At 46.7% G+C, this 20,533-nt stretch overlaps 1 long non-coding RNA gene across 1 annotated transcript; it reads right to left on the bottom strand.

Annotated features, from left to right (window-relative positions):
- Positions 1–1,985: 1,985 nt before the first annotated feature.
- On the bottom strand, positions 1,986–19,557 carry LOC142473445 (uncharacterized). Its single transcript, XR_012790080.1, has 3 exons — positions 18,444–19,557; positions 10,168–10,254; positions 1,986–2,426 (listed from the first exon to the last, which is right to left on the bottom strand). It is a non-coding gene; the product is annotated as an uncharacterized LOC142473445 (long non-coding RNA).
- Positions 19,558–20,533: the final 976 nt, after the last annotated feature.

Raw genomic sequence — 20,533 nt, 5'->3', positions numbered from 1 at the left:
AATGGGTGGTTGGGAAATAGCAGAAACCGGACCGAACACTTCAATTACATTCTAAGAGAAAGAACTATGCTCGGCACTGAGGACGTGTGAGAGCCGAGTATAAGAAGGCCAGTGAGAGAGATGTGAGGGCATTCCTCCAATGAGAGAGCACCAAGCCAAGGCAGGGCGACACTAATTGCCAGCACAGGTGGATGTGAGGGGAGGTTGTCTGGAAACAGCACAGTTCTGTAAGGAAAGGGTTTCCACCAAACCCAGGAACGGATTCCTTACACCTATGCCGCCTGCCCTAACCCCGGCCTGGATATATATTGTTAACCCTGACTTCTCCAATCCTGACCCGGCTACGTTTGACCACGGAATTCGCACTCCGGACCCGTCTTTGTGGTCTAAGGTTGGTGTATAACCATCCCCACCTCAGCCCTGCAGTCCAGTCCTGGTTTGTGGCGAGCACAAACCTGACAGTCTACTACTTTTCATAATACACTTGTATGTTTCCCTGAAGATCCTGGCAGACTTACATGGTCACTCTACCTTATAATTTCAATGCTATTTTTTCTGGTGTCCTTTGCAAGAATTGTGGCAGGGTGAGCGTGCACTTTCAGAGAGAGGTATGTGGGTCTGAATACCAGAATCCTTGTTTAAATGAAATAATATCTGGAGGCTGAAAAAAAAGAGGAAGCTCTGAAGAAGTAAACGTGGAAGCAGACTTGTGAGAGACGAAATGTGACCACTAAGTTTAGAGTTGTGTATCTGAGGCCCTGAATTTTGTCAGCCTCCAGATTGTGCTACTAGCTAAGATTGTGCTACTGGCTAGAGCCACAAACAAGTGATCTAAACATCCGGGCCTTAGAGCCAGGATTTACAAGCATAAAGGCCCTTCTCAAAGTCAAACACAATGTCCATAAAAAGCTTTGTCACATTGGACCTTCTATAGGAGAATCGCAACTCTCTAAACATTGAATAAAAGTCTGAGGCAAGAAGACTTCCATTTTACCCAACCAACAGTGGTGTGAATATTTATGGTATCCTTTGTGTGGTTATTAGACACTTTGGGGCCTATTCACTAAACTTTGATAAGTTCAGTGCATTGCTGAACGAGTTTGCATTTTTGTTTGAGTCTATAGATGTAAGGCTGCCTGTCTATATGCCAGGGGTCCCAAACGCGCACCAAGATGCCTGTCAAGCATTTGTGGGTGGCCGTGACTAGCCATTTCATAGATCAGGGGTCGCAAACATGTTGATCGTGAGCTACGAGTAGCTTGCCGGCTTCCAGTGAGTAGCTTGCCGCAGTGCTGCAGTTTCCTTCTGCTCCGGACGTCGGGCACAACTTCCGCATCTGTGACACTGGAGGCCACCCCCAAGGTAATTGTGTGTTTGTATGTTAATTGGTTGCTGCCTGCTACTCTCCTGGACTCTCAAGTGTGCGCCTTGGACACAAAAAGGTTGGGACCACATGTGTAGTGAGTAAAAAAATAGGGTAAATGCTGCACACCATAAAATGAGGGGGGGGAAATCTGATACTAATATCTGTGGTCCTGGTTCCACGGACTGCCTGCCAATAATCCAGAATGAATCAAAACTAATGCAGCTGAAACATAGCACTATGGATTTTCATCAAGCTAAATGTATTGTGCCAAAACGAAACACATTGTTTCTGCCTCTAACTGGCCTTTAACTTGATAAAAGCCAGTTCGAGGCCGAAACATTGTGTTTCCTTATGGCACAATAAATGTTACTTGATGAAAATCTGTAATGCTCTGATTCATCTACATTAGTTTGGACCCCAAGTGTAGGACATTCAAGTACCAGCAAACGTGGCAGGCACCAGAATGTGTCATATGGCCTGTCACAAGAGACCAGAACTTATCACTGTGACCAGACAGGACAAAGCAGTTCAATAAATGTTTATATTCCAGCCAGAGCCAGCAACCTCAAAACATAAAACATAATTGAGCTATTCTCACTAAAACAGGGGCATATGGAAGGGATCTGAGCTGGCTAGGTGCTGAGCACCACATTGAAGGCTTACCCGGGACTTGCTTCCACTCTCTGTTGAGGCAAATATCGTCTAGACTTCTCTGGTACAATTTGCAGCAGAGACCTTTCAAAAGTAATGCTTAATAGTCCTGCTCTCCACTTCTTCTCTGTCAAGATACAGTTCATAGTACAAAAGTTCTTTTGAATGTCCCACAGGGTTAGACTTCCAGGCTCATGTCTGGGTGTCTCCAGCACAGTCTTGGAGCTCACCGCTTAGTTCACTTTGACGGCAAGATCAGAGTGAACTATGGAATGCTGATTGGGTTCCCCTTTCATAGATTCCCTGCTTCCATAGGAAATCATGGTAGAATTGCAGGTGACCAATCAGTAGGTGAGGGTTCATCTGTAATTGGTCAATCAGATGAGGTGGGGCTAAGAGATGTAAGGGCCTGTGGAGGGAAATACAAACGAGTCAATGGGAGCAGCACCTATCAGTGTGGACTCAGCAATGGCTTCCCCCAGCTGGCTGGAATGATTTTACCCCCTTGGCTGGCACCACTCTGGCTGGGGAGGTAAAAAAATGCTCCACTTTTATGGTGGATGCCCCCTCCCCCCCAGTCAGATGTCCGCCAATTGCCACTCTCCTTTCTTTCTACACTTCACCTGCTCCTCCAGTCACAGCAGCAGCCATTTTCCCCAAACATGTGGGCTGCACAAAGGGTTTCTCATCCCCACATGCCCAGACTTTGGATATGCTTAACTGTTGCATAAAGTAAAGAAAAAAAAAAACATTTCTACACTTGCAGTTGAATAAAGAGTATATTTTACATAGGATGCATAGGCTACCGGGCTTTTAAATACAGGGTAGCTAACGTGTCTGATGGTTAGATGAGCCCCAGGTAAGGACGAACCCCAGGTATTAACCTTTATTATACTTGTGTGTGTGTATTATAGTACAGTATATGCAAGTGATACAATGCTAGGTAAAAAAACCATCTCTAAATCCTCTCATTGAAGCCTTTGCTGTGTGTATTATAATATATGCAAGTGATACAATGCTAGGTAAAAACTATCTTTGAATCCTGTTTCATCCTACCCTTAATTAAATTAAGCATTGAAACCTAGACAGGGAACACCCTGTGTAGAAAACCTTCTGTTTGAATGTGCCTCAGATGTGCTAATTAAGCAGACAAAAGTTTAAAAGGAAGTTCAGAAGAAGTGGACACCCCCAACTGGCCCTGATTCCTGCATTTGAATTACGCTGGAAAGGAGGATATCATCTATACCAGACTGCATCATTACTGCTGTGATGCTGCCTTTACCATTTATATTTGCTGTGTGTTCACTTCTTCTCAAATTATGCACTTCTTTTTACCAGCCTCAGTATGTCTCTAACTCCATTCATATATCTCCATCTCTCCTTCCTTTACCACTTCTCTGTTCACATGAACTCCTTTCTTACCTGCGTCCTCTGACACCACACAGCTATATCCCCTGCACTAAAAAACACCCCTACAAATCATCCTCACACATCCTCTTTCTATCCATGCTTCTCCTCCTTGCTTCTGGGGATATCTCTCCCAATCCTGGTCCCTGCCTTATTCCTACATGCTCTCGTCCTCGCCTGCCAATTACAACCTCTACTCCTTCTGGTGTGAACCCCTCCAACCTCACACCCATCCCCTGCCACCCTCCCTCCTCTCTCCCTTTCTCCTGTGCCCTTTGGAATGCTCGCTCCCTTACTCACAAGTGCCTCTCTGTGCATAACTTCTTTCTCTCTCACTCTGCTCCTATTTGCTATAACTGAGACCTGGCTCACTCAGTCTGACACTGCTCTGGAAGCTGCGCTCTCCTATGGTGGCCTTTCTTTCTCCCACACTCCGTGTCCTGACGGCAGGGGTGGAGGCGTGGGAATCCGGCTCTCTTTCTGCCGTTACCGAACCATTCCTATTCCTCCATCTCTTGCTTTTCCCTCCTTTGAGGCTCACACTGTCCAGATCTTCTCTCCCTGTCCATGTGGTGGTCATTTATCGCCGACCTACCTCTTCTCACCCCCCTTCTGCCTTTCTCACTTTGAATCCTGGCTCTCTTTCTCTCCTCAGACTCCCCTGTTCTTCTCCTTGGGGACTTCAATTGTCATATTGATGGCCCCTCTCTCCCTTGGACATCCCACTTTCTCTCTCTAACCTCTTCTTTTGGCCTTCAACAGTGGTCTGCAGCCAGCACCCACAAGGATGGCCATTACTTAGACCTGGTTTTCACTAAAAACGTCTCTCCGATTTCTCCATTTCCTCTTTTCCTCTCTCTGACCATCACCTCATCTCATTCTATCTCGCTTCTCCCTTTCTCCACCTCCATCTAACCCCCGGTTCTGCAGAAACCTGCGCTCTATTCACTTTCCTGACTTTGAATCCACGTTACGCTCCACTCTCAGCTCTGCTACAGACCCTGACAACCTGGTCAGGAACTACAACTCTGCCTTGTCCTCCTCTCTTGATCTTCTTGCCCCGCTTTCTCTCTGCCGCCCTCGCCCTTCTAACCCTAGACCCTGGCTAAATTCCCACATGCTGCGTTCCTCTGAACGCCTCTGGAGGAAATCGCATACTCTCGCAGACTTCCTTCACTACAAATTTATGCTATCCTGTTTCAACTCTGCCCTCTCGCAAGCTAAACATGTCTACTTTTCTTTTTTTTTTGTAACTTAGATTTTATTGCATTTTTCCAAACAAGTGATACAGAATACAGTATACATTACATTCATTTTTAGTGTTAATCTCCGCTATAGACAGTAGCGTATGTCAGCTCGTGAGACATATCCCGGTTTTTCGGGCCCTACTCGACCGGATTGTTTTGGGTGGACTAGCAATAAAGATAATAACATAATTCACATAGTACGATTAATTCAAATTGACAAACACAAAATCAATAAAGAAAAAAAAAAAAAAATTTTAAAAATAAGGAGGTGGGTAGGAAGGGAGTAAGGGGTGGTGCGGCCGGAAGAGGAGCATCGACTCGTGCTTGGTCTCTTCACCGATCCTAGTAAGGTTCTTTGTGGGTTGCGTCCTCTCCAGTTTAACACCTCTGTAGGTGTTCTGTCTATTTGTCTGTATAGTCGTCGTGAGCTGAGTTTTCGCTCCTAAAGGAGAACGCACCTGCATCTATCACAGCCAGATTGTGTTCCTCTCAACCCCGGATATCCATCTGCGCCAGCCAAGGCGCCCATACTTTGAGATAATTGGTGCCAGTGTCGTTAACTAGACTCGTCAACTTTTCCATCTGGCAGATAAACCACAATCGATTTTGAATCTTTGGGATACTTGGAATTTTGGGGCGTTTCCATAGTGCTGCGATCTCGCTCCGTGTGGCTATTGCAAAATGTGCTATTAGTTTATTGTTTGCTTTGGACAGGCCCGTTAGTGGTCTATTCAAGAGGAATAGCCATGGGTCTGGGGGAATAGTGAGGTCGAAGACCCTCTATCCAATGTCTAATTTCTTCCCATAGTGGGGAGATCCGCGGGCAAGACCACAGCATATGTAACAGATCGGCCGATCCTCCGCACTGCCGGGGGCATAGTGAGGAGGATCCAGGCACGAACTTGGCTAATTTCATTGGGGTGAGGTACCACCGCATTAGGACCTTATATGCGTTCTCCTTTAGTGCGGTACATATGGAGCTTTTTGCCGTGGCCAGATATATAGCGTTCCACTCGTCGTCTTCTAATGTCTCTCCCAGGTCTCTTTCCCATTGGGTTCTAAATGACGGTGGCTGCTGTCTAGAGCTCGCAGAATCAACTACTTCCTTGTACAATTGTGATGTGAGTCCCTTTGTGTCGGTCTCTGCCAGACAGAGCTTTTCGAATGACGTCAGGGGGGGGTATGGGGCAAATTTGTTATAAAATGCTCGGAGCTGGAGGTACCTAAAAAATTCTGAGTGGGGTATATCTTTTTCTTCTCTGACGTGATCAAACGTTTTAATCTTGCTATTGTAACCCTCCAGATCTTTAATTCGTATATAACTTTTTGTTTCCAAATTGATGCATCTCCCTCCAGAAGGCCAGGAGCGAACTTGGGATTGTTCCAAATTGGGGACATCAAAGATTTACTCGTTGTGAGAGAGTATTTAGTCTTATTAGCCTCCCAGATAGACAACGAGTTGGTCATTGAGGAAAGTGGCATGTCAGCAGATCGTCATGCTGTTTTAGGTAGCCAAATCAAGTTGCGTATTTTTAAAGGAGCGCAGGCAGCACTCTCTAATTCCACCCACCATTTTAAATGTGGACTGGATTGCCATTGAACAATTTGGCTTAATTGAGCCGCTTTGTAATATGAGAGCAGGCAGGGTACCGCTAGGCCCCCCGCTAGGACAGATCTTTTCATATTTAATTTGTTGACTCTCGGTTTTTTCCCTCCCCAGATAAATTTAGAGATTGCAGACTGAAGTGAGAGCAAATCCTTCAGTCTGAGTGGCACTGGTAACGTCTGGAAAAGGTATAGGATACGAGGGAGTAGGTTCATTTTGACGCTATGTATCCTACCTATCCAGGATATTCGTATAGAGGACCATTTATGGAGGTAAGCTATCAACGTCCGAATTAGGTTGGGGTAATTTGCATTGTAGATGTCTTTTGTGTTCTTGGCTATGTGGACTCCTAGATATGTTATGTATTTCTGTTGCCAGTGGAAGTTAAAATTCAGTTGCAATAACTTCTCTACGTGTCTAGGGAGATTGATGTTGAGGGCTTCAGATTTAGCTTGATTTATTTTAAATCCCGAAATGCTCGAGAATCTGTCCAATAAATCCAATAGGTTTGGCAAGGAGGTGAGGGGCTTTGAGATAATTAGTAGGATATCATCTACGTACAGGGCCGCTTTATGTGTTTGAGAATATACGTTTAACCCTGAGATATCCGGGTTGCCTCTAATTTGCGCCGCCAGTGGTTCTATACATAGAGCGAACAGGAAAGGGGATAATGGGCATCCCTGTCTCGTGCCACTCTTAATTTGAAAGGGGAGAGATGAAAAGCCCTGGTGTATTACCCTGGCGGTAGGTCCTGAGTACAGCGAGAGAATCACTCTACTCACCTGATCCCCAAAGCCAAATGCCGCAAGCGTCTCCTTCAGGTAAGGCCAGTCTATCCTATCAAAAGCTTTTTCTGCATCCAGACTTAACAACATACAGGCATACCCCGGTTTAAGGACACTCACTTTAAGTACACTCGTGAGTAAGGACATATCGCCCAATAGGCAAACAGCAGCTCACGCATGCGCCTGGCAGCACGTCCTGCACAGCAATACCGGCTCCCTACCTGTACCGAAGCTGTGCGCAAGCGGGGAGACTATAGAGCCTGTTACAAATGTGTTATTTACATCAGTTATGCACGTATATGATGATTGCAGTACAGTACATCCATCGATAAGTGGGAAAAAGGGAGTGCTTCACTTTAAGTACATTTTCACTTTACATACATGCTCCGGTCCCATTGCGTACGTTAATGCGGGGTATGCCTGTACTTTGTGTGTTATTTTTAGTGGCCAATTCTACCAGATCAATAAATCGCCGGGTATTGTCCGCTGCCTGTCTGCCTTTAATGAATCCGACCTGATCTGGGTGTATAAGTCTGGGTAGGATTAGACATAATCTATTGGCCAATAGTTTAGCGTATATTTTAATATCAGTATTGATTAGGGATATGGGCCTATAACTTTTGAAGTCCAGCGGATCTTTACCTGGTTTATGGATTAATGATATAGACGCCTGTAACATCTCTCTGAGGATGGGGGCTCCTGCTAATATTGCATTGAACACGTGGAGCAACCTAGGGGCTAGTACTTTGGCAAATTTCTTATAGTATAGCCCCGAGAAGCCATCAGGCCCTGGGGCTTTTGAGGGTTTGAGTTCCTTAATGGCTTGTGACACCTCCTCTATAGAGAAATCAGCGCCCATGGCCTCTCTCTCTGCCTCTGTCAATCTCCCTAGTTTTGAGCTGGCTAAGAAATCTCTCAGCTTCTCGCTCGTTTTAGCGTTATGTGCCACTTTCTCTCCATTATATAGTGTTTCATAGAACGAACCAAATTCTTCTACTATTTTCTTAGGGTTGGCCGTGGGGGTGCCTGATTTTAAGCGTATAGCTTGGATATTAAACTTCACTTGTCTGTCTCTTAACGCTCGAGCCAGCATAGTATCCGGCCTGTTCGCTTTTTCGTAAAATTTCCTCTTAGACCAACTCAGCGCGTTATCTGCCCTGGAGGTCAACAACATGTTTAGTTCAATTTTGGTATCTTTCAATTCTTGTAGGGTTACTCTTATGGAGAGATGTAAGGGAATGTAATCTCGATTGAAGCTTCATAATTTTTGAGTCCCTTTCCCGTTTTCTCCTAGCTGTGGTGCTAATTAGTATGCCCCTCAGCGTCGCTTTGTGAGCCTCCCATAATACAAACTGGGAATCTACAGAGCCTGTGTTTGTGTGGAAGAATTGAACTATTTCTTCCTTTATTGTCTCATACATCTCAGGGATTTTTAGGATTGATTCGTTGAGCTTCCAGTTCGCTCCTGGTCTGCCTGTTCGGATGTGCTCGCACCTTAGCTCTATCGGTGCATGGTCAGACCATGAAATATCATTGATCCCAGCTCGGGAGACCAGAGGAACCAGTTGGCAAGAGACGAAAAAGTAATCAATTCTGCTGTAGGAGCCGTGTGGGTGGGAATAGAACGTATAGTCCCTATCAGTCGGGTGTAGTTCTCTCCATATGTCAGTCAGTTGGTTGTCTTTGAGGCCCTTGCGTAAAGAGGTCCCCACTTTTTTATGTACTGTGCCCGTATTCCCTGATCTGTCTAGGATTGGTTGCATGACCATGTTGATATCCCCTGCGAGTATTACGCCGCCCCTTGCGACGGTGCGTAGAGTCCAAAAAAAGTCTTCAAAGAAGACTGCGTCCTGCTCGCAGGGGGCATAGATTGTGGCTATTGTGATGCATTGCTCCCGTATCGTGCCCACTAGTATAAAAAAGCGTCCCTCTGTGTCTCTTTTAATAGTTTGGGCTACAAATGGGATTTTATTATGGAACAAGATGACCACTCCACGTTTTTTAACCGGTGCGGTGGAAAGGTAGAACTGGGCATAGTCTTTGTCTAGGAATTTAGGCGCGTTGGTCTTGCTAAAATGAGTCTCCTGTAACATTAGGACATCTGCGTGTTTTCGTTTATAGTCAGCGAAAGCTATTTTTCTCTTGGTTGGGCTATTAAAGCCCTTAACGTTATGTGATATAAGGGTTAACGCCATCACTTAATGTGTGAGAAGTGTAACAAGCTAACGTTTGATGACTCATGGATACAAAAAAGACACAGCGCACAACGCTCATAGTGCATTACAAGATATTATTGACATATATAATAAATGGGTGAGTAATGTGCGTACATCAAGTATGATAATAACGAGCAGTTTAAACCCGCCCCTGTTGGCTTCCTATTGGACAATTACAACTAAGGACTTAGCCAATGAGATACGATCGCGGGATTTATAAGTTTTACCAGAATCCACTCTTTATCAATCCCTGATGAAGAAACGTTCCGTTTCGAAACGCGTAGGACAAGGTTTATTAGTGTTCTAGCTCAAATCAGCACCCTACTGCGCGACTTTGGTTGCCTGTGAGCGGCGCCGAAAACCCCCGTGGTGACGTCACGATCTTGAAGCGCTTCACGCGGAGGAGAGTGCTGACGCCCAGCTGATGCTAAAGACTGCCCTGCTGAAACATTGCAGGAACCAGCAGCTCCAAGCCTGCCTGTGCTTAGGGGAGCAAGGAACAGCAGAGGTGTGCAACCGACTTCAATAGGACCCTGTGATATCGAGGACAGCAGCATCACTCCTGCAAGGACACCCATTCTGGTCTCCGGAGGTGTTGGGTAAAATATCCCGAAACTGCTCGTTATTATCATACTTGATGTACGCACATTACTCACCCATTTATTATATATGTCAATAATATCTTGTAATGCACTATGAGCGTTGTGCGCTGTGTCTTTTTTGTATCCATTTGTTAGCTCCAGGGGGTATCTGAGCCCCCCCACTCCATCACAGCTGCAGACGCTCAATACTAGGTTAAGTTATTTAATTATTCCCTTATTTTTCACCTATCACGTCACTATTTGGTTTTGCGCACTATCACTCTCTTTTGTTCAGTTTGATGACTCACCCTGTCCACTTTGTCCCTTGTTCAACTGGCGGACGTTTTTGGTGTTACCATCCGGCAAAGTTCTTGTGTTCCGTCTAGGTCGGCATCCTCCCCGGCCGGGTGGGGAAAGGATTGGGAGAGGTAGGGAGGGAGGAGACAGTACAAGGGAAAACACATAAGGGGTAAAGCAAAATTGGAAACATAAGTTAATCCGCTTTGTAATAATGAAAAAAAATAAAAGAAAAACCAGAGCTCCCCTCAGGGTCCCCCGAGTGGGAATCTGACGCCCAATGGGCAGGTCGGTATGCCTGACCTTCCAAAATGGCCGGCTTTCCCTTCCCAGGACCGACCCCCCTGGGACTTGTTTGAGGTCCTAATTCGTCAGGGACCTATATGAGGAACACATGTACGACATCGTGGGTGAATCCCACCGGCGCAAAACTGATAACTAACTTAACCTTAAACTGTAGCGTGATTTTTAACTTTATAACGACTTACAGCAGTACCTAAGTTATAGTGAGTGCATATCCATATATATACATGCATATACCCAGCAGTTGAATGAACACAATTATTTAATGATTTAATGAACATATTTAACCTATTTAACCCATGAACCTTATATAACATATGAACCATACATAACATATATAACCTATAACATATACAACAGATGGAACAGATATTCTATACCATCTAACATACATATAACATAACATACAGAGCCTCATTGAAACTTTATTGGGAAGGGCTCCGCGTCAGATGGTGACAAGTGAATTGAATCTTTCTTTACCCCCTCTTTCGTTATCCCCCCTTCTTTAACTCCCCCTCCCCCATTTCTTTATCTCACCCCCCTTCTTTATATCCTCCCCCCCTTTCTTTATATCCTCCACCCCCTCTTTCATCATCATCCTCCTCCCCCCTTTCATCATCATCCTCCCCCCCTTTCATCCTCATCCTTCCCCCCCTTTATCCTCATCCTCCCCCCCTTTCATCCTCATCCCCTTTCATCCTCATCCTCTCCCCCCCCCCTTTCATCCTCATCCTCCCGTCTACTTTTCTTAACTAATAAAAATGCACAAGTCTAACCCACGCCGACTGTTCTCTGTCTTTGATGCTCTACTCAAACCACCCTCAGCTGCCTCTCCTTCCTCCATCTCCGCTCAGGACTTTGCTGATTATTTTAAGGAAAAGGTAGAATCCATACGTCAGAACATCCCCTCTGTTTCTTCCTCCCATCCTACACCTCTTTCTAACTCTCCTCCTGCCTTCCTTGACTCTTTTTCCACTGTCTCAGAGGAGGATGTGTCGCTGTTGATCACCTCTTCTCCCTCTACCACTTGCTCTCTTGACCCCATTCCCTCCCATCTCCTAAAACCTCTTGGTTCTACTATAATCCCTACACCCACACACATTTTTAAATCCTTCCTCTGCTCTGGAACCTTTCCATCCTCCTTCAAACATGATACAGTTATACCATTACTGAAAACAGCAAGCTTGACCCTACCTGTTTTTCTAACTATTGACCTGTCTCCCTCCTGCCTTTTGCCTCTAAACTCCTTGAACATCTTGTATTCTCTTGCTTGCTCCATTTTCTCAACACCTATTCTCTCCTAAACCCTCTACAATCTGGCTTCCACACTGCTCACTCCACGGAAACAGCCCTCACTAAAATAGCCGATGACCTCCATGTCATGCTGCCAAAGACAGAGGTCATTACACTCTGCTCATATTACTCGACCTCTGCAGCATTTGACACCGTGGACCACCCTCTTCTCCTCCACATTCTCCATACTCTTGGTATTCGGAACAAAGCTCTATCCTGGATCTCATCCTACCTCTCCCATTGTACTTTCAGTGTCTCTTCTGGTAACACCTCCTCCTCCTCTATTGATCTCTCTGTGGGGGTACCCCAGAGCTCTGTACTGGGACCTCTTCTCTTTTCTCTGAACACACTCTCTCTAGGTGACCTAATAACATATTTTGGGTTTAAATATGACCTCTATGCTGACGACACACACATGTACTTTTCAACACCCGACCTTACACCTGCTGTACAAACCAAAGTTGCTGAATGTCTCTCTGCTATATCATCCTGGATGGCCCTCTGCCGCCCTAAACTCAACATGGCAAAAACCGAACTCCTCATACTTCCTCCCAAACCTGGCCCTACTACCTCCTTCCACATTACTGTTGGAACTATGATCATTCACCCATTAGAGCAAGCACGCTGCCTAGGGGTCACACTGGACTACTCCCTCACATTCAAAATATATCTAAAACTTGTTGCTTTTTCCTCCGCAATATAACACAGATGTGCCCTTTCCTCTGTTGCTCGACTGCTAAAACTCTGACTCAGGCCCTCATTCTCTCCCGTCTTGATTACTGTAACCTCATGCTGTCTGGCCTTCCTGCCTCTCACCTGTCTCCACTACAATCTATCCTAAACGCTGCTGCCAGATCACTCTACTCTTTTCTAGATCTGTCTCAGAATCTCCCCTCATGAAATTGCTCTCCTGGCTTCCGATCAAATCCCACATCTCACACTCCATTCTCCTCCTCACTTTTAAAGCTTTACACTCTTCTGCCCCACCTTACATCTCAGCCCTAAGTTCTCGTTATGCACCATCCAGACTCGTGCATTCTTCTCAAGGATGTCTTCTTTCTATCCCCTTTGTATTTAAAGCCCTCTCCCGCCTTAAACCTTTTTCACTGACTGCCCCACACCTCTGGAATGCCCTTCCCCCTCAATACCCAACTAGCACCCTCTCTATCCACCTTTAAGACCCACCTTAAGACACTTGCTTAAAGAAGTGTATGAATAGCACTGTGGATATTACTGGACACATGTTACATAAAGCTTAGCCCCCTGCAGACGCACTTACCAGAATTCCCTCCTACTGTCTCTGTACGTTCTCCCTACCTACCAATTAGACTGTTAGCTCCTCGGAGCAGGGACTCCTCTTCCTTAATGTTACTTTCATGCATGTAGCACTTATTCCCATGACCTGTTATTTATATTATCTGTTATTTATTTGATTACCACATGTATTGCTACTGTGAAGCGCTATGTACATTAATGGTGCTATATAAATAAAGACATACAATACAATACTTGTTCCTGGTTACCTTTCTGTCACACCTCCCCCTCTAACCCAAGAGTTCATGGGAAAGACCCATCCTGGGATGACCCCCCCAAGATTAAGGCCAGCTTGGGCTCCAGAATCATCCTCTCCAGTATACCTGGAAGTCCAAGTCCTCTGGGGTTTTGGTAGCAGGCTCGGGACCGTGCTAGGACCCTATGGCACCCACGATCTACTGGTGGGCCTGGGTGAACCCCTGGTTTATCCAGGTACGCAGACTCTTGGGATCAGCCTGGGCAGCATGGGAGTTGATCCTGGTAGGGTTCAGGATTTATCTCCTACTGATTTGAGACAATCTCCCCGGGTATAGAGCAGGGTGTTACAGTTGTGATTGGGGTCGCTGGAAGGTCCTTTGGAACATACAGAAATAATTTCCCAAATCAGAACCGAGCAGCATATCAGTATTGAGACGGGGCAGCACACCTACCTTGCAGATACCATTGCCAACAGCCCAGTCCAGGTACTACTGGGCAGTACCACACACAAATGTACCGGGGCACAGGATGAGAGATTTGACTGGGCCCCCACCCCCATGTAAGTAGCCTTACAAGAACCCCCATCCATTTCAGACATTGCAAGCCCCCTTTACTATTCCGCCCTTTCGTACCTCTTTGTGGGCCCCCTCCTCTCCCCATGTATTTCTCTTCCCCAGTCTGTCTCTCTTCACTCACTCTCCCCCCTCCACTATCATTAAATTAACCCCCTCTACCTCAATCCCCTGTACACACACAACACTGGTACAACCCCCTACCTCACAATAATACACCCCACACCCAAAATGCAATACTCTTCCACACTCAAAATACAATAACCCCCCACAAACCCAGCATACAATACTTTGCCACACCCAAAGTACAATACAACCCACCCCCAAAAAACATACCCCCACACACACACCACAATACCCCTCCTCACACACCCAAAATACAATACCACCCCTCCACACATCCAAAGGCAGTGCTGGCTGCAAGTTGAAAACTGACAGACTGGTTTAAATGTTGTGCTTCAGGAAGGCAGACAGCCTCATCTTGGGGTATCTTTGGCACAGCCTTGCTTAAGACTTGGTAGTACCTCTGTGATGGGCAAGGGTAACCAGGCTATATAATAAAGGCTAAGCCCTCTGGTTGCCTTGGGTCCCTGGCAGCTACCTATCCCTGTAAGCCAGGGGCCAGGTATCTTTGCATGAAAGTTAAATTGACCCCTGCTTTTTACTTTCCATGTTCCCTTTACCCCAGACTCATGACACTTTCTGTGTGTAAGTTTTAGGTAGGATATTTGGGTAAGAATGCAATTATTTTGTTTGTAGGAGTTTGGGGAGACCGGAGCTACCGGTAGTACCTTTATTCTACCCGTGAGCAGGCATGATTTGCCTGTACACGTGCAAAATTACATCTGGGCAGCCCCGTGTGCCCCAGACTCCAGGTTTTCGAGCCCTGATATCTCACTCCTATATCCCTTACAGCCATGAGTCTCCCCATGTATTAAAATATGTTTTATGTTTCATACATGTATTTTAAGGCTCGGTGCAGTCAGACAGGGCAGCTGCTTAAGGTGCCAGCAAGTCTGCATAATGTCTGTAGTTCAAAGAGGAGACAGGATGTTGAGAGGTGTGGTGGTGCTAAGTGGACGGGGCAGGGCTGAGTACTGAGTCTGGAGAACAGAGACAAACTGTGGGGAGGATCCTCTGGCCTGCCAGACTTAATGGAGCCTACTTAGTAGGTGGCAATGGGTTGACTGGGGCAAGTGGAAGTATGTTGGTGCGTTTCCCATTGGCCAATTCATATGTCCTGTCCCCCACATCCCGAACTGGCATGGCATGCACCCTCCTCTGATGTCAGCCAAGAGATGAGCCCCTGTTTCTATATTCTAGTGGAATAGGGTTTCCACGCTCTGATTGGTCGCTCCTCCTAACACCATGCTAAGTATAGCTTAGTGGAGTGTATGTAAGGAGATGACCAAGGCAGAGAACCAGACCATCCAGTGACTTGTGTCGATGAAGGTAAGGTGGGCTTTTCAAAGTTACTCTTTTCGAAAAAGCAGAGGAACCGGGGGTATATTCCAGTCAGGGTAAGCCCACTCCAAGCGGGCGCCCAGCACTTAGGAAAGTGTACATTACCCCCCAGACCTCCATTAAGTGTGCTTTTGTTGTCTGTCTATTGTGTATATCTTCTTGTTGTACGCAGGTTTTCCAAAATAAACTCCATTTTGTTTCTACTACTCAGTTTTGCCTAATGTATGATCAATGAACAAATATAAAAGGTGTTACAAGTACCTGGTCTCCCATGACAACCTCTCCACGCTAGCCTGAGCGAAGTCTCTAGAGCTGAGATTGGCTGCCCTTTTTACAGATTCCCAGCCTCCATAGGAAATCATGGAGAACAGGGCAGAACTGATCACAGCTCACATACCGTGAGTTGGGCCAATCACAGCACGATGGGCAATCTGGGCGGCGAGTATGATGAGGAGGCTGAGGTAAGGAGGGTGTAATTATAAATCAAAAATGAGAACCGCTCTTACCTGCCAATGTTCTCAATGCTGACCCGATATCTCTTTATACGCCTCTCTGTCTGGGCAGACTGGCACCCAGATAGGAGGTCGACCAATCCCCACTCTTTTTTGTCATTAACACATTACTCAAAAACAGCAAGCTTGACCCTACCTGTCTTTCTAACTATTGACCTGTCTCCCTCCTGCCTTTTGCCTCAAAACTCCTTGAACGTCTTGTATTCTCTCGATTGCTCCATTTTCTCAATACCTATTATCTCCTAGAGTCTCTACAATCTGGCTTCTGCACTGCTCACTCCACGGAAACAGCCCTCACTAAAATAACTGACGACCTCCATGCTGCCAAAGACAGAGGTCATTACACTCTGCTAATATTACTCGACCTCTCTGGAGCATTTGGCACAGTGGACCACCCTCTTCTCCTCCACATTCTCCATACTCTTGGTATTCGGAACAAAGCTCTATCCTGGATCTCATCATACCTCTCCCATCATACTTTCAGTGTCTCTTCTGCTAACACTTCCTCCTCTATTGATCTCTCTGTGGGGGTACCCCAGGGCTCTGTACTGGGACCTCTTCTCTTTTTTCTGTACACACTCTCTCTAGGTGAACTAATAACATATTTTGGGTTTAATTATCACCTCTGCCGACGACACACAAATATACTTTTCAACACCTGACCTTACACCTGCTGTACAAACCAAAGTTTCTGAATGTCTCTGCTATGTCATCCTGGATGAACCCTCCGACGCCTTAAACTCAACATGGCTAAAACAGAGCTCCTCATACTTCCTCCCAAACCTGGCCCTACTACCTCCTTCCACATTACTGTTGGAACTACAGTCATTCACCCAGTAGCCCAAGCACGCTGCCTAGGGGTCACACTCGACTCCTCTCTCACATTCGCCCCTCACATTCAAAACATTTCTAAAACGTGTCGCTTTTTCCTCCGCAATATAACAAAGATACGCCCTTTCCTCTGTTGCTCGACTGCTAAAACTCTGACTCAGGCCCTCATTCTCTCCCGTCTTGATTACTGTAACCTCCTGCTGTCCGGCCTTCCTGCCTCTCACCTGTCTCCCACACAATCTATCCTAAATGCTGCTGCCAGAATCACTCTACTCTTTCCTAGATCTGTCTCAGCATCTCCCCTCATGAAATCCCTCTCCTGGCTTCCGATCAAATCCCACATCTCACACTCCATTCTTCTCCTCACTTTTAAAGCTTTGCATTATTCTGCCCCTCCTTACATCTCATCCCTAATTTCTCATTATGCACCATCCAGACTCTTGCGTTCTTCTCAAGGATGTCTTCTTTCTACCCCCTTTGTATCTAAAGCCCTCTCCCGCCTTAAACCTTTCTCACTGGGAGGCGCATGCGCGACGGTACAGAGTATGGACGTGTAAGTTTCATGCTCCGTGCTCCGTGCCCCGCTCGAGAAATAAATGATAAAATAACCACAGAAACGAGTAAAAAACAGCATATACAACACAGTTATAAAGCACAGGATCCCAAGATGTCCAAAAGAGGGGTGCGAGTAACAAGAAAGAAGGGGCTGCCAGAATACTTCGGAAGAACGTGGCCGGGCAGAGCGGAGTCAGAAATGGCGCCGATTTTAAACGCGGGCTCAGAGTCAGAGCCAGACGGAGAAGGAGAAGAAATCAGCGATCAGGGCCTTGGGCCGGTCCGGCAGTGCGACTTCATGCGGCTTTCTAACGATCTACGGTCCATGTTACAGGCTGAGATGCGGGATCTTAAAAAGGAGGTATCAGGCCTGGGAGAAAGGACGGGGGTCCTCGAGACGAAAATGAACCAGTCCATCAAAGCCATTAAACGACAGGACAAAAGGTCTGGGGATTTACAGGCACAAATAAATGAGATCCGAGACAGGCAGGAGGACGCGGAGAACCGCGATAGGAGAAACAACCTGCAGATCAGAGGAGTGCCAGAATCAGTCCTGGACTGTGATGAATACATCACGCGGTGGATGGAGTCAATACTGCCGGAGACGCAGCAAAGGCTGCTGGCTATGGATCGCTGCCATAGGGCACTAAGGGCCAAACCGCTGCAAAATGAGCAGCCAAGGGACATTGTGATCAGACTGCACCACTATAGAACGAAGGAGGCTGTGCTCCAGAAAACAAGACCACTACCAGCAGTGGAGTTTGAAGGGGCCCGGTTACTAATATTCCAGGATCTTTCCCCAGTAACGTTGGCTAGGTGGAGAAACCTGGGCCCCCTAACCAAAACTCTGAGAGACAATGGGGTGAGGTACCGGTGGACCTTCCCCTTTGGCCTTTCGGTAACGAGAGGTGGCAAGACCATGCTAATAAGAGAGCCAGAGGAAGGCCCTGCCATGATGCACAAGCTAGGGCTAGGGGAGGCCCCCGTGCACTCGAGCCCCCATGAACCAACCCTGGACCCAAACTGGTCACAGAGCCCCAAAGCTCCACGAGCGAGAAGAGACAATTAAAGGCCAAAGAAGTAATAAACAAAAAGCAAAGAAAGTTAAAAAGTTACTCTGTTTTAAAGTTTAAGAAATGTCCCCAGCAGCTACAGATGTTGTGCAATTTATTAGCCAGTTTTAAGGTGATAATCGCACGCCACCAAAGACTCAATCACCGAGACCTGCAAAAGAAATAAAGGTACCTGGAATCGCTGGCCTTCAAAGCAGAGAAAGCATGGTCTCCAAAGATGGCGGTGTAAATGGAGGCACCGCTGGATCCACGCTGAACCGCAGGAGCAGGAAGGTAAAGGAAGGCGGGAACCTGGAGAGAGCGCGAACACCTCCGTCCGGCCGAGCAACGAAATCCAAAATGGCGGCGGAGCGGAAGGACGTCATCACCCTGAGTCGGAAGATCGGGCGCCATCTTGGAGGTGGCAGCCACGGATGCGCACGGCGGGCCCGGATGACGACAGACGGAGGAAGGCAAGACTAATAAGGACTCTAGAGGTGGCCGAACATTGCCGGACCGGCTTTTCTACACTAGTATAGAGGAGGAAGTGGACGGGGAAGGGTAGCGGAGGGAAGGGGAAGTAGCGGGAGATAGAAGGGGTATGTTAATAGTAGAAAGAAGAGGGGAGAAGGCACTCCACAATAGAAGGATAAGAGGAAGAGGCTTAAGAAGGTTAAAGTAGGTTAGACAGCAAGGGGTATCAAGGAGAGGAGAGGGAGGTACGGCGATAAAGGGGAGGGGAAGGAAGTCAGAGCTAGGGAAGTGAAGAAGTGGGGCAGTAGCAGATGAGAGGAGGGGGAAGTTACGACAGGGAGGCAGCAGGTGTACAGAAGGGTCAAATAGGTAGATAGAAGGGCAGCGTAGGTGATGAGGGAAGAGGTAGGTAACACTAGAGAGGGTAAGATTGGAAGAGGTAGATGGGAACAAGGGAGCTGGAAGGCAGGGAACAAGGGAGCCGGAAGGAAAAGAAAGATAGAAGGGAAGTCAGGCAGGGAGTAGAAGACCGGCAGCAACACGGAGCACGGCAGCGACCATCTAAGCGATAGAGGGACCAGGTGAAAAAGAGAGGAAAGCACTAGTGAGGAAGGTGCAGGACTCAGGAGCAAGGGTGGCGGGTCAAGAATGCTAGGAGGGGATAATTAAGTTTCTATGTGGTTTCAGTTTCAAATTTAGGGGAGGGAGGCTCTTCGCTGGCCTAACAAAGTCCTTTGAGCCTGAGCAGCTGGAGAGGGCTACACACACTCCAGGATGTCGGAACTAGCCCCGCAGACCGGGCTGGAGCTCAAAGGCAGCAGTCTCGGAGCCGGAGGAGGAAAGAAGAGGCTCCGAGAAATGTCATTTTATGTTAATTGTGGTCTTGTGTTTATGTTCCCCCAGGTTCCCCCTTTTGTGTGTTCCCCATCTCTTGTTTCCTCAGGGGAGCGGGTCAGATGGAGTGAAGAAAGAAGAAGCGAAGAGGATCAGTGGCATGCGAGGCCAGTAAGAATACGACAGAGCAAAAGGCTGAAGCTCACAAATGAGTAAGGAAATAGTCTTAATCTCGCACAACGTTAAGGGTTTCAATAGTCCAGCTAAAAGAAGGGTTGCATTCAGGGACTATAAGCGGAAGGGAGCAGAAATACTGTTTATACAAGAAACGCATTTTTCAAGGAATAATAGGCCAAACTTTTTAGATAAAGATTTCCGGACGAGCTTCCTGTCCGTTGCACAAGTTAAAAAAAGAGGTGTAGCCATCTTAGAGGTGTAGCCATCTTAATCCATAACAAACTACCATTTATAGCTGACAGAACATACACGGACAGGGAGGGACGGTACATAATAGTGACCGGGACTATTCAAGCCCACCCCATCACTCTGGCGACAGTATATGCCCCATGTGAATCTTCCAACGACTTTTTCACAGTATTTTTTTCTAAGTTACACAAGGTAGCGACCGGCAATATCATACTGACAGGAGACTTGAACCGAGCACTCAACAGCGACTTGGACAGATGCTCTAGCACTAACAAAGCCCACAGACAGGACGTACTAACCATATCAAACGGGATGAGACAGTGTCAACTCTTGGATATATGGAGGGAACAACACCAGGGAATGAGGGAATATACGTTCTACTCCCACCCACACAACAGTTACAGCAGGATAGATTATTTCCTTGTGTCTAATAGATTGGTTCCTGGGGTCACTCGTTCAGAGATACATGATATTTCATGGTCTGACCATGCATCAATAGAGCTGCGATGCACCTTAATTCCACTAGACAGACCCAGAGCAAATTGGAAA

The sequence above is a fragment of the Ascaphus truei genome, assembly GCF_040206685.1.
Source record: "Ascaphus truei isolate aAscTru1 chromosome 12 unlocalized genomic scaffold, aAscTru1.hap1 SUPER_12_unloc_1, whole genome shotgun sequence".
In the NCBI taxonomy this organism is placed as follows: domain Eukaryota; kingdom Metazoa; phylum Chordata; class Amphibia; order Anura; family Ascaphidae; genus Ascaphus; species Ascaphus truei.
The sequence above is the reverse complement of the archived record's forward strand: the minus strand, read 5'-3'. Positions and strand labels throughout refer to the sequence as shown.